Source organism: Bombyx mori, chromosome 21 (genome assembly GCF_030269925.1).
Source record: "Bombyx mori chromosome 21, ASM3026992v2".
In the NCBI taxonomy this organism is placed as follows: domain Eukaryota; kingdom Metazoa; phylum Arthropoda; class Insecta; order Lepidoptera; family Bombycidae; genus Bombyx; species Bombyx mori.
This window is the reverse complement of record NC_085127.1, coordinates 11,865,813-11,878,362: the sequence shown is the minus strand read 5'-3', so window position 1 is coordinate 11,878,362 and position 12,550 is coordinate 11,865,813. Positions and strand designations below refer to the sequence as shown.

The 12,550-nt window shown below is 43.3% G+C and overlaps 8 non-coding genes across 8 annotated transcripts; all 8 read right to left on the bottom strand.

Moving 5' to 3' along the window:
• Positions 1-38: 38 nt before the first annotated feature.
• On the bottom strand, positions 39-157 carry LOC119630201 (5S ribosomal RNA). Its single transcript, XR_005245987.1, has one exon. It is a non-coding gene; the product is annotated as a 5S ribosomal RNA (ribosomal RNA).
• A 75-nt stretch (positions 158-232) lies between these two features.
• LOC119630200 (5S ribosomal RNA) lies at positions 233-351 on the bottom strand. The gene has a single exon (XR_005245986.1). It is a non-coding gene; the product is annotated as a 5S ribosomal RNA (ribosomal RNA).
• Positions 352-422: 71 nt separating this feature from the next.
• On the bottom strand, positions 423-541 carry LOC119630183 (5S ribosomal RNA). Its single transcript, XR_005245969.1, has one exon. It is a non-coding gene; the product is annotated as a 5S ribosomal RNA (ribosomal RNA).
• Positions 542-612: 71 nt separating this feature from the next.
• LOC119630182 (5S ribosomal RNA) lies at positions 613-731 on the bottom strand. The gene has a single exon (XR_005245968.1). It is a non-coding gene; the product is annotated as a 5S ribosomal RNA (ribosomal RNA).
• Positions 732-802: 71 nt separating this feature from the next.
• On the bottom strand, positions 803-921 carry LOC119630203 (5S ribosomal RNA). Its single transcript, XR_005245989.1, has one exon. It is a non-coding gene; the product is annotated as a 5S ribosomal RNA (ribosomal RNA).
• A 10,846-nt stretch (positions 922-11,767) lies between these two features.
• On the bottom strand, positions 11,768-11,886 carry LOC119630181 (5S ribosomal RNA). Its single transcript, XR_005245967.1, has one exon. It is a non-coding gene; the product is annotated as a 5S ribosomal RNA (ribosomal RNA).
• A 71-nt stretch (positions 11,887-11,957) lies between these two features.
• Positions 11,958-12,076, bottom strand: LOC119630194 (5S ribosomal RNA). Its single transcript, XR_005245980.1, has one exon. It is a non-coding gene; the product is annotated as a 5S ribosomal RNA (ribosomal RNA).
• A 71-nt stretch (positions 12,077-12,147) lies between these two features.
• LOC119630193 (5S ribosomal RNA) lies at positions 12,148-12,266 on the bottom strand. The gene has a single exon (XR_005245979.1). It is a non-coding gene; the product is annotated as a 5S ribosomal RNA (ribosomal RNA).
• Between the last annotated feature and the right edge of the window lie 284 nt (positions 12,267-12,550).

Genomic DNA, 12,550 nt, shown 5'->3' with positions numbered 1-12,550 from the left:
CGTGTCGTCACTATTTGCCAAAATAAAACAAAGCAAAAAGCCAACATCACGTGGTGTTCCCAGGCGGTCACCCATCCAAGTACTGACCACGCCCGATGTTGCTTGACTTCGGTGATCGGACGAGAGCCGGTGTATTCAACATGGTATGGACGTTGGTGATGAAACGATCGTATTGCACGAAGAAAATCAGCGTGTCGTCACTATTTGCCAAAATAAAACAAAGCAAAAAAGCCAACAACATCACGTGGTGTTCCCAGGCGGTCACCCATCCAAGTACTGACCACGCCCGATGTTGCTTGACTTCGGTGATCGGACGAGAACCGGTGTATTCAACATGGTATGGACGTTGGCGATGAAATGGTCGTATTGCACGAAGAAAATGAGTGTGTCGTCACTATTTGCCAAAATAAAACAAAGCAAAAAGCCAACATCACGTGGTGTTCCCAGGCGGTCACCCATCCAAGTACTGACCACGCCCGATGTTGCTTGACTTCGGTGATCGGACGAGAACCGGTGTATTCAACATGGTATGGACGTTGGCGATGAAATGGTCGTATTGCACGAAGAAAATGAGTGTGTCGTCACTATTTGCCAAAATAAAACAAAGCAAAAAGCCAACATCACGTGGTGTTCCCAGGCGGTCACCCATCCAAGTACTGACCACGCCCGATGTTGCTTGACTTCGGTGATCGGACGAGAACCGGTGTATTCAACATGGTATGGACGTTGGCGATGAAATGGTCGTATTGCACGAAGAAAATGAGTGTGTCGTCACTATTTGCCAAAATAAAACAAAGCAAAAAGCCAACATCACGTGGTGTTCCCAGGCGGTCACCCATCCAAGTACTGACCACGCCCGATGTTGCTTGACTTCGGTGATCGGACGAGAACCGGTGTATTCAACATGATATGAACGTTCATTCCGATAGAAGCACCCGACACGTGCGGCCGTGCTCATCGACCACTCGATCGCCCGGCTTTTGTTAGCCCGGCCATTGTTCGCGCGGCCTGTGTTCGTGATACATCTGCCGACTAAGTGTTTTTCCTGGAAGTTTTTATTTGTTTTGTTTTAGTTATTTCGTGTTCGTGGTACATCTGCCGACAAAGTGTTTTCCTGGAAGTATTTATTTGTTTTGTTTCTTTTTGTTATTTCTGTTTTGTTGTGTTTTTTTTCTTTGTCCTGTAGTAATCACGCCGCATCGCCACCTGTGTTCCATAGAACCGCTCAGGTCCGAGAAGTTGGGGCCTCGCCGCAAGGCGAGTGTTTTCCATACCCGGGGCCGCCCCACCTGGGCACTCAGCGATCATGGACGCTGTATTCGCGGAATTCCTCCGACTTCGCCACCCACAGCTTGCCTCAGAGTTTCTGGCCTTCAAAGCCAATCACACTGCGAGCCCTCTCGAGGACTCCGCCGCGCTCGCTGCTCCTGCGTCGCCTGTAGCTGCGTGCAAAGCTTCTGAATCGAGCACCGCAGCCTCCGTCGTGCCTGCCGCTCCCGTGTCGCCTATACTGGCGAGTAAAGCTGCTGCGTCGTCCGCCGTAACCACCGTTTCAGCTGAGCGATCATCCGCGGCCTCCGTCGCGCCCTCTAAAACACCTACACTTGCTCGTAGGTCGCCTGCGTCCGCCTCCTCGTAGTCCGACTCTGACTCGGACATGGAGGTCGACCTCGCCCCCGCCTCATCGACGGATAGATTCACCCTGGTACAGAAGGGTAAGAAGCGTGCCGCGGAGTCCCGAGCTCCCGCGGCCGCTAAAATTAGCAAAGCCGCGAACGCGTCGCGCCCCCGCCCTCAGACTCCCGTTGCGCCCCCAGCCCATGCCACTCCGTCGCCGCGTCCGGTGGCACAAAATAAAACACAGACTCCTCCCCCGGTTATCCTTCAGGAAAAGGCAGCTTGCGATCGAGTTTGCCTGGCCCTTAAGGCCAAAAATATCAATTTCACAAATGCTCGTAACCTCGCGAACAGCATTCAAATTAAGGTGCAAACACCCTACAACCATAGGGCCCTCTCTTCTTACCTCCGTAAGGAGCGTATAAGTTTCCATACGTATACGCTCCAGGAGGAGCGCGAACTCCGCGTTGTAATACGCGGAATCCCTAAAGATTTAGATGTAGAGCTCGTCAAGGCCGATCTGTTACAACAGGGCTTACCAGTGAATTCTGTGCACCGTATGCACACCGGTCGCGGTAAGGAGCCATATAATATGGTTCTAGTCGCCCTCCAGCCTACCCCCGAGGGTAAGAAAATCTTCAACACACAGACCGTCTGTAGGCTCTCCGGTATCGCCGTCGAAGCCCCCCATAAAAAAGGCACTCCTAGCCAGTGCCATAACTGTCAACTGTCACGCGCGCCTCCGATGTGTTAAGTGTTTGGGCGATCACGCCACGGCCCTCTGCGCTCGCGACCAAAAAACCGCGACGGATCCGCCTAGCTGCGTCCTGTGTCGAACACAGGGTCACCCCGCGAATTACCGTGGTTGCCCCCGAGCCCCCAAAATAAATCGCCGCGTCGCCCGCCAAAACCGCCTCCGAGCTTCCCACCCAGACATCAAAGCCTCAGCACCCTCTGCGTCGCAGGCTAAGCCAGCGTTCGTTCCGGCGCCGGTGCCCAGTGTCTCGGCTTGGGCGAAACCGCTGCCGTACACAAACACGGTTACAACTCCCTCCTCCGCGATTCGTCCCGCCCCCGCAACTCGTCCCTCTCCCGCGACTTGCCCTCCGACCGCGTCCGACAATCTCGCTTTAGCGATCGACTTCTTTCAGTCGATCAACTTTGAGCGCGTTAACGCTTTAGGCGACGCCATTCGCGCTGCCTCCACTGCACAACACTTTATCGCCGTTGTGCAAGAATACGCCGACGTATACGCGTCATTAAATACGTACGTCCTCCCCTCACTCCGCCGGTAATCAATGGCGTATATAAGTAGAATAAAGCCCCTATCCGTAACGATAGGATTTTTTAACGCTTACGGTCTCGCAAATCAACGTGATCAGGTTTCTGACTTTTTGCGTGACCATCAAATTGATATCTTTTTAGTGCAGGAGACCCTACTTAAGCCCGCGCGCCGTGACCCTAAAATCGCGAACTATAATATGGTCAGGAACGACAGGCTCTCTGCTCGTGGTGGTGGTACCGTCATTTACTATAGAAGAGCCCTGCATTGCGTCCCGCTCGATCCTCCCGCGCTCGCTAATATCGAAGCATCAGTGTGCCGAATCTCACTGACGGGACACGCGCCGATCGTTATCGCGTCCGTTTATCTTCCACCGGATAAGATCGTTCTAAGCAGTGATATCGAGGCGCTGCTCGGCATGGGCAGCTCTGTCATCCTAGCGGGCGACCTAAATTGTAAACACATCAGGTGGAACTCTCATACCACAACCCCGAATGGCAGGCGGCTCGACGCGTTAGTCGATGATCTCGCCTTCGATATCGTGGCTCCGCTAACCCCGACTCACTACCCGCTAAATATCGCGCATCGCCCGGATATACTCGACATAGCGTTATTAAAAAACGTAACTCTGCGCTTACACTCGATCGAAGTAGTTTCAGAGTTAGATTCAGACCACCGTCCCGTCGTTATTAAGCTCGGTCGCGCTCCCGATTCCGTTCCCGTCACGAGGACTGTGGTGGATTGGCACACGCTGGGCATCAGCCTGGCTGAATCTGATCCACCATCGCTACCGTTTAGCCCGGACTCTACCCCGTCTCCTCAGGATACCGCTGAAGCCATAGACATCGTAACCTCACACATCACCTCGACATTAGATAGGTCATCGAAGCAAGTTGTAGCGGAGGACTTTCTTCACCGCTTCAATTTGCCCGACGATATTAGGGAACTCCTTAGAGCTAAGAACGCATCGATCCGCGCATACGACAGGTATCCTACCGCGGAAAATCGTATTCGAATGCGTGCCCTACAACGCGACGTAAAGTCTCGCATCGCCGAAGTCCGAGATGCCAGATGGTCTGATTTCTTAGAAGGACTCGCGCCCTCGCAACGGTCTTACTACCGCTTAGCTCGTACTCTCAAATCGGACACGGTAGTAACTATGCCCCCCCTCGTAGACCCTTCAGGCCAACTCACGGCGTTCGATGATGACGAAAAAGCAGAGCTGCTGGCTGATACATTGCAAACCCAATGCACACCCAGCACTCAATCCGTGGACCCTGTTCATGTAGAATTAGTAGACAGTGAGGTAGAACGCAGAGCCTCCTTGCCACCCTCGGATGCGTTACCACCCGTCACCCCGATGGAAGTTAAAGACTTGATCAAAGACCTACGTCCTCGCAAGGCTCCCGGTTCCGACGGTATATCTAACCGCGTTATTAAACTTCTACCCGTCCAACTCATCGTGATGTTGGCATCTATTTTCAATGCCGCTATGGCGAACTGTATCTTTCCCGCGGTGTGGAAAGAAGCGGACGTTATCGGTATACATAAGCCCGGCAAACCAAAAAATCATCCGACGAGCTACCGCCCGATTAGCCTCCTCATGTCTCTAGGCAAACCGTATGAGCGTCTGCTCTACAAACGCCTCAGAGACTTCGTCTCATCCAAGGGCATTCTCATCGATGAACAATTCGGGTTCCGTGCAAATCACTCATGCGTACAACAGCTGCACCGCCTCACGGAGCACATTCTCGTAGGACTTAAACAACCAAAGCCGATCTACACGGGAGCCCTCTTCTTCGATGTCGCAAAAGCGTTCGACAAAGTCTGGCACAACGGTTTGATTTTCAAACTTTTCAACATGGGTGTACCGGACAGTCTCGTGCTCATCATACGGGACTTCCTGTCTAACCGCTCTTTTCGATATCGAGTAGAGGGAACCCGCTCCTCCCCGCGACCACTCACGGCTGGAGTCCCGCAAGGCTCCGTGCTCTCTCCGCTTCTATTTAGTTTATTTATTAACGATATTCCCCGGTCGCCGCCGACCCAGCTAGCCTTATTTGCTGACGACACAACCGTTTACTACTCAAGTAGAAAAAAGTCCCTAATCGCGAGTAAGCTCCAGAGCGCAGCGTTAACCCTCGGACAGTGGTTCAGAAAATGGCGCATAGACATCAACCCAGCGAAAAGCCCAGCAGTGTTATTTCAAAGGGGAAACTCACCGCTTATTTCCTCCCACATTAGGAGGAGAAATATCACACCCCCCCCGATCACCCTCTTCGGCCAACCTATACCCTGGGCCAGGAAGGTCAAGTACCTGGGTGTCACCCTGGATGCATCCATGACATTCCGCCCGCATATAAAAACAGTCCGCGACCGTGCCGCATTTATTCTCGGGAGACTCTATCCCATGATCTGTAAGCGGAGTAAAATGTCCCTTCGGAACAAGGTGACACTTTACAAAACTTGCTTAAGGCCCGTCATGACTTATGCGAGTGTGGTGTTCGCTCACGCGGCCCGCACACACATAGACACCCTCCAAATTCAAATTCAAATTCAAAATCATTTATTTCAACTTGGATGTCATCAAAAACACACTTGTTGAATGTCAGAATGTAAAAGAAAATGTTAACTCTACCACCGGTTCCAAAAAAAGCCACAGTCCTGAGAAGAACCGGCGAAACAAACTCAGCGGGCTTTTTTTTTTTTTTTTGTATTTTCTCAACTATTTTCTTTTTTTAAACAAGAAAACATATTTACAGTATACAAAAAAACAAGTCAAAAAAAATACAATTCAAATAAATAATAATAATAATGGAAAATGAAAAGGCCAGGAGCGAACGCCTCATTCCCACGTAGTGCCATCTAGTAAAAAATCCTTAACTTTATAATATGCCTTGTTGCACAAACGTTCCTTGACAGTTTTCTTAAATCTATGAACAGGCAGTAGTTGAACGTTTTGTGGGATCTTGTTGAAAAGTTGTACACCCAGCCCCCTGAAAGAGTTACTTATTTTCTTAATTCGAGCCGCCGGCAACGCAAGCCTATGTTTGTTCCTAGTGTTCACATTATGCAAATCGCAGACTCTGGGGAATTCTACAATGTTTTTACGCACGTACAATAAATTTTCAAAAATGTATTGGGACGCTAAAGTTAGAATTTTGATTTCCTTAAACTTGTCCCTCAAGGATTCCCTCGGGTGCATATTATAAATAGCACGAATAGCCCTCTTCTGCAGGATGAAAATCGTTTCGACATCGGCAGCATTGCCCCATAGCAAAATGCCATAGGACATAACACTATGAAAATAACTGAAATAAACTAGACGTGCCGTATTTTCATCAGTATACGTTCGTATTTTTTTTACCGCACACGCTGCAGAACTAAGTCTATTCGCTAGCTTGCATATGTGAGGACCCCACTGCAGCCTGGAATCAACTGTTATACCAAGAAAAACTGTCGAATCAACAAGCTCCAGTGTCTCTCCACTTACAATGATATTAGTGTCTACTTTTCTAACATTAGGTGTGGTAAATTTTATACATTTTGTTTTTTTGTTATTTAATAACAAATTATTAACACTAAACCAATGTACCACGTGCGAGATAGCATCATTCACATCGTCATAATCTTCCAATTGTCGTTTAATTTTAAACAATAAGGATGTATCATCAGCGAATAATACGACCTCGTGACGGGTTTCAATAAACTTTGGTAAATCATTGATATACACAAGAAATAAGAAAGGACCCATTATGGAACCCTGAGGAACACCCATATTAAGTAAGACACCGGAAGATCTCTTTCCTTTAACGTCTACCTTTTGGATTCTTCCGGATAAATAAGATTTAATAAGTTCTAATGAAACGCCCCTAATACCATAATGGTGTAATTTCCTCAACAATGTATTATGCTCAACACAATCAAAAGCTTTAGATAAGTCGCAGAATACCCCAAGGGCATTATGCGATTCCTCCCAAGCCTGAAAAATATTTTTAATAAGATCTACACCTGCATCAATAGTCGAACGGCCTCTAGTGAATCCATATTGTTTGTTATGAAGCAGGTTATTGGAATAGAAATGGTTCAAAAGCTGTTCCAAATAATTTTTTCAAAAATTTTACTCAATGTAGGTAGTACTGAAATGGGTCTAAAGTTAGTGGGGTCAAAAGTACTACCAGATTTAAACAGAGGTATTATTTTACTATATTTCATTAGATCAGGAAACACACCACTATCAATACAGTCATTAAATATTGTAGCAAGGTAAGGTGCGATTATATCAATAATGGATTTTATAACCTTAATTGATATTCCCCATAAATCACCAGTTTTTTTAATATTAATGAGCTTGAAATTATCAATTATGTCCTTTATAGCAATATTTGTGAACATAAAGTTAACACTGCATTTATCAACATGATCTTGCAGTAATGATTCGGCGACGGTAGGAGATGAAATTAAAGATCTTGTAGTAGAAGCTGGGATATCAGCAAAGTAGCGCTCAAAAGCACTGGCCACTTCTTGATGAGAAGTTATTATTTTATCATTGATTTTCAAAATTGATTCAGCATTGTTGTTTCTGACATTCCCAGTCTCCCTATTAATGATATTCCAAGTCATTTTAATTTTGTCAGGTGCATTTTTTATAAGATTGCCTAAGTGCAATGACTTGGCCAACGTACAGACTTTTTTAAACAGCTTGGAATATTTACAGACATACTCATGAAATGACTTATTATGATTATATGATTTTTCATGATAAAGGTCATATAATCTCTGCCTACTTTTGTGAATTCCAACAGTCGCCCATTCATTGAATGATCTTTTATTATGTAAGATCAGAGTTTTAGAAGTAAAGATGGCACTAAATTCATCATTAATGCAATTAAATAAATCCATGTAGTGAACATTAGGATCTTCACTATAACAAACATTCGCAATTTTTGCCAAAACTTTACCTATAAACTTCTCCATACGTCTAATATTAATAGGAACAAACTGTAGGTTTCTTGAACTATTAACATCTGTAACAGATTTAATTTTAAAAGATATGAATTGTCCACTGTGGTCTGAACTTAAATGATTTTTTTTTTTTTTTTTTTTTTTTTTTTATTGCCTTTGTAGGCAGACGGGCATACGGCCCACCTGATGGTGAGTGGTTACCGTCGCCCATGGACTTCAGCAATGCCAGGGGCAGAGCCAAGCCGCTGCCTACCGCTTAATACTCTCCACAAGCCTCGTTTGAAGAAGGACATGTCATAGCGCTCGGGAAACACCGAGGAGGGGAGCTCATTCCATAGCCGGATGGTACGTGGCAAAAAAGATCTCTGGAAACGCACTGTGGATGACCGCAGTGGCTCCAGGTAGTATGGATGAACTCTACTCCGGTGGCGGGCGGTGCGATGGTAAAAACGAGATGTTGGTATCATCTCGAACAATTCCTCAGAGCACTCCCCATGGAACATACGGTATAAAATACAGAGGGAACCGAAGTCCCTCCGCAGACCCAGAGGCTCCAAATTTATATATAGATTAATAATATATTTATGCAAAGGTTTTACGTTTGTGAAAATATTATCTATACAGGTTGCCGATATGCTAGTTTTTCTTGTGGGCTCTGAAAATAAATTGCTCAGGTTATATGATTTTAACAATGTTCTGAATCTAATAGTGGCATTTGTATTTTCTAATAAATTTATATTAAAATCACCACAGATAAAAATATGTTTATTAGAAACAGAAAGCTTTAATAAAACATGTTCCAAGATATTTTCAAAAGAATCATATAACGAATTCGGGGGCCTGTACACACTTACAGCAATGAATCGCTCAAGCTCTACACATGCCATTTCAATAATCCGTTCCACAGAGAGGCTCACAATGTCTCTACGTTCCTTACATTTATAATCTTTATTAACAATGATAAGAGAGCCTCCTCGTATAGCATTCTCTCTGCAGAAGGAACTCATAACCTGGTGATTTTTAAAATTACAATTTAATTCATATTTTTTAAGCCAATGTTCAGTTACACATAGAAAGTGGACTTTATTGTAATCTAGAAACAAATCAATTTCAAGTTCTTTACCCATCAAACCTTGTAAGTTCTGATGCACCAGGTTGATCACAGTTGTATTCAAAGAAACAGTATTTGTTGATGGGCTGTGTCCAAATAAATCATATTTACTGCAAGAGGTAAACTCTGTTGTCTTAGTATTTAATTTAAATTACTTGGAACGGATTCCAAATTAATAGATGTCATATTTTTTTCCTGCTCAAAAGAAGCAGTAGGTTGATTAGCCAAATTCATGGCTAGATAAATGTGTAAAAAATAATGTAGCGAGTTTGCTACTTGTCTAAAATTGTAGCTACCTAAATAGTATTTGTTAGGTTTTGTCATACTAATACATTTATTTTTTATCATGCAATTAATGTCAATAGTGTAAAATATATTTTGTGACTTGCATGGTGTCATGACATAATAATTATTTACATTTGAAATTGTTTGCATAAAATCATTAATACTATGTCTCATTTTGTTTTCCACTGGCATACTCTGAATAAATGGAAATGCAAACATGATGATCTTTTTCACCTGTAGTGTTAATAATTGATTTATTTGATATTTTATATCTCTTATATCTGCATTTCCCCTTCTCCCAATCATTATAATTATTGTTGTGTTTGGGCAATGAGTCACATTTAAAATTTTATTAAGGATGTGGGTACATGAAGCCCCTGGCATACAATAATTTATGACAGATTGTCCCGAACACAGATCATTCAGCGCTACACCCATATTTTTCCCTAGTTCATCACTGAATATTTTAATAATGTTTGTTGTAAGCAAAGGTTTAATTATATTGTTTACAACGGGCTTACAGGTAGAAATAGAATATTGATTTTGACTATTGGAATGGTCTGGTAGTGGAGAACCTGATATAGAGCACTGGCATTTGCAATTAGCATATTGTAATGTCAAAGATTCAAATCGCTCTTTATTATTATTACATAAATCAAGCAGATTATCCATCACCGATATATGTTCACATATGTCCTTTTCGGCATATTCATAATTTTTAGTAACACTGTCCAAATCTGTTTTCAATGAATTTATTTGTGAGGTTAACTTTTCTATTTCTAACTCATGATTGTGATGAACATATTGTAATTTTTCAAGTGAAGTATTTAGTTTTGTACGCAGTGCATTTCGTTCTTTGCATATAGTTTTTATATAATTAATAGATTTTCTAGATTTCAATAGTTGCTGCGTTTTATTTATAAACTTATTTAATTTAGTGTATCTCTTATAATTTTTCTTACTAAGAATTAATCGAGAGGAATGTGTACTATCGGAGTCACCACCAGTCAAATCTATTGTAGGTATGTCACACTCAGAGGTGGTGATCACTGTTCCCGAAGCTGGTTCACTCTCGATCAGTTCCGAGTACAGGCTCTGTGTTTTTTGGGCTTTTAGATTTGTTATCTCTAACTGTAAATTAGAGATACAATCATGTGCCTGAGAAAGTTTGACTTTCAGTTCAGCTGAGAGTTGGAGCGACTCAACATACTCACCGCTGCACTGATCGAAGCCGTCTACAACATTTTGTAATTTCTTGTTAGTCTCAAGAACTTCATTGTATTCAATGGAGAGCTGAGACAACTGTCCTTTCAACATAGTATTTTTCTTAATTTTTTTCCAATTAATAATTTTATTTATATATCAGTTACACAATCTCATTACAATATAATTCATTATAAAAAAAAAGAACACAATATTCCTAACCTAAAAGTACATGTTGTTATCCGCAACATGCTTCGTCAGATTACAGAAATAAAGTTATCAGCAACATGCTTCGTCAAAAAGTACAATACTTACTTTCAGCTGCAAGCGTCGTCATAAGTAACATAAAAGTCCACGCTAACAGCAATATTATTATTATAATTTCTTAATTACCTGGAGTGTTTCGACTTCGTTGTCTTCTCTCTCTTTTAACAGTTGTTGACACTGTTCCCGTTGTGTTTTTAGTTGTTGAAGAGCCACTTGAAGTTGGTCTTCAACTTGACGAGCTTTGGTACCTCTGGTCATCATTTTGGATTTGCAGAAATTGATAGTACCCACGTAAAAATAAAAAATAAAAAATTTTACAATTATGCAGTAAAATGCACTAATTAAATGTTTTACGTAACAATAAACTTATATTATCACTTAGGTATATGTTTTATACAATTATAAGTACATTAAAGAACTTATAACTATTTAATTTAAATAATAATTGGGAGAGCACAATAATATTGACAAGTAGCGGTCAGAGTTCAATCCCTACACTCCCGCTTTTGCAGGTTAGCCGTTGGAGCTCCGTGGTTCGTGAGGAACGTTGACCTACACGACGACCTGGGCCTCGAATCAGTCCAGAAATACATGAAGTCAGCGTCGGAACGGTACTTCGATAAGACTATGCGTCATGATAATCGCCTTATCGTTGCCGCCGCTAACTACTCCCCGAATCCTGATCATGCAGTAGCCAGTCACCGTCGACGCCCTAGACACGTCCTTACGGATCCATCAGATCCAATAACCTTTGCATTAGACATCTTCAGCGCTAACACTAGGAGTAGGCTTAGGAACCCCGGTAACAGTACTCGTCGAAATCGACAAAGAGGTCGACGTGCAACCTAACCCATGCATCAGCCCGCTGAGTTTCTCGCCGGATCTCCACAGTCGGTCGCGATTCGTCGAAGGCCTCCGGGCGACCAGTAATCTATCAATCATAAAAAAAAAGGTATGGACGTTGGCGATGTAATGTTCGTATTGCACGAACAAAATGAGTGTGTCGTCACTATTTGCCAAAATAAAACAAAGCAAAAAGCCAACATCACGTGGTGTTCCCAGGCGGTCACCCATCCAAGTACTGACCACGCCCGATGTTGCTTGACTTCGGTGATCGGACGAGAACCGGTGTATTCAACATGGTATGGACGTTGGCGATGAAATGATCGTATTGCACGAAGAAAATCACCGTGTCGTCACTATTTGCCAAAATAAAACAAAGCAAAAATCCAACATCACGTGGTGTTCCCAGGCGGTCACCCATCCAAGTACTGACCACGCCCGATGTTGCTTGACTTCGGTGATCGGACGAGAACCGGTGTATTCAACATGGTATGGACGTTGGCGATGTAATGCTCGTATTGCACGAACAAAATGAGTGTGTCGTCACTATTTGCCAAAATAAAACAAAGCAAAAATCCAACATCACGTGGTGTTCCCAGGCGGTCACCCATCCAAGTACTGACCACGCCCGATGTTGCTTGACTTCGGTGATCGGACGAGAACCGGTGTATTCAACATGGTATGGACGTTGGCGACGAAAAAGTCGTATTGCACAAACATAATGAGTGTGTCGTCACTACATAATTGCCAAATTAAAAATTAAAGTAAAAAAAGCTAACACCACGTGGTGTTCCCATGGAGTCACCCAATCAATCCCGAGTACGCCATGTTACATGTCTCTGCTAATTAGACGGGAGCAGGTGCTTAGCAGGAATCATTTTCACAAGTCACAAGAAATCCTTTTTGCATTATAAATCATTTAATTTTGACTACTCGAACCATTGATTTAAATAAACTATTATTATATTATACATATT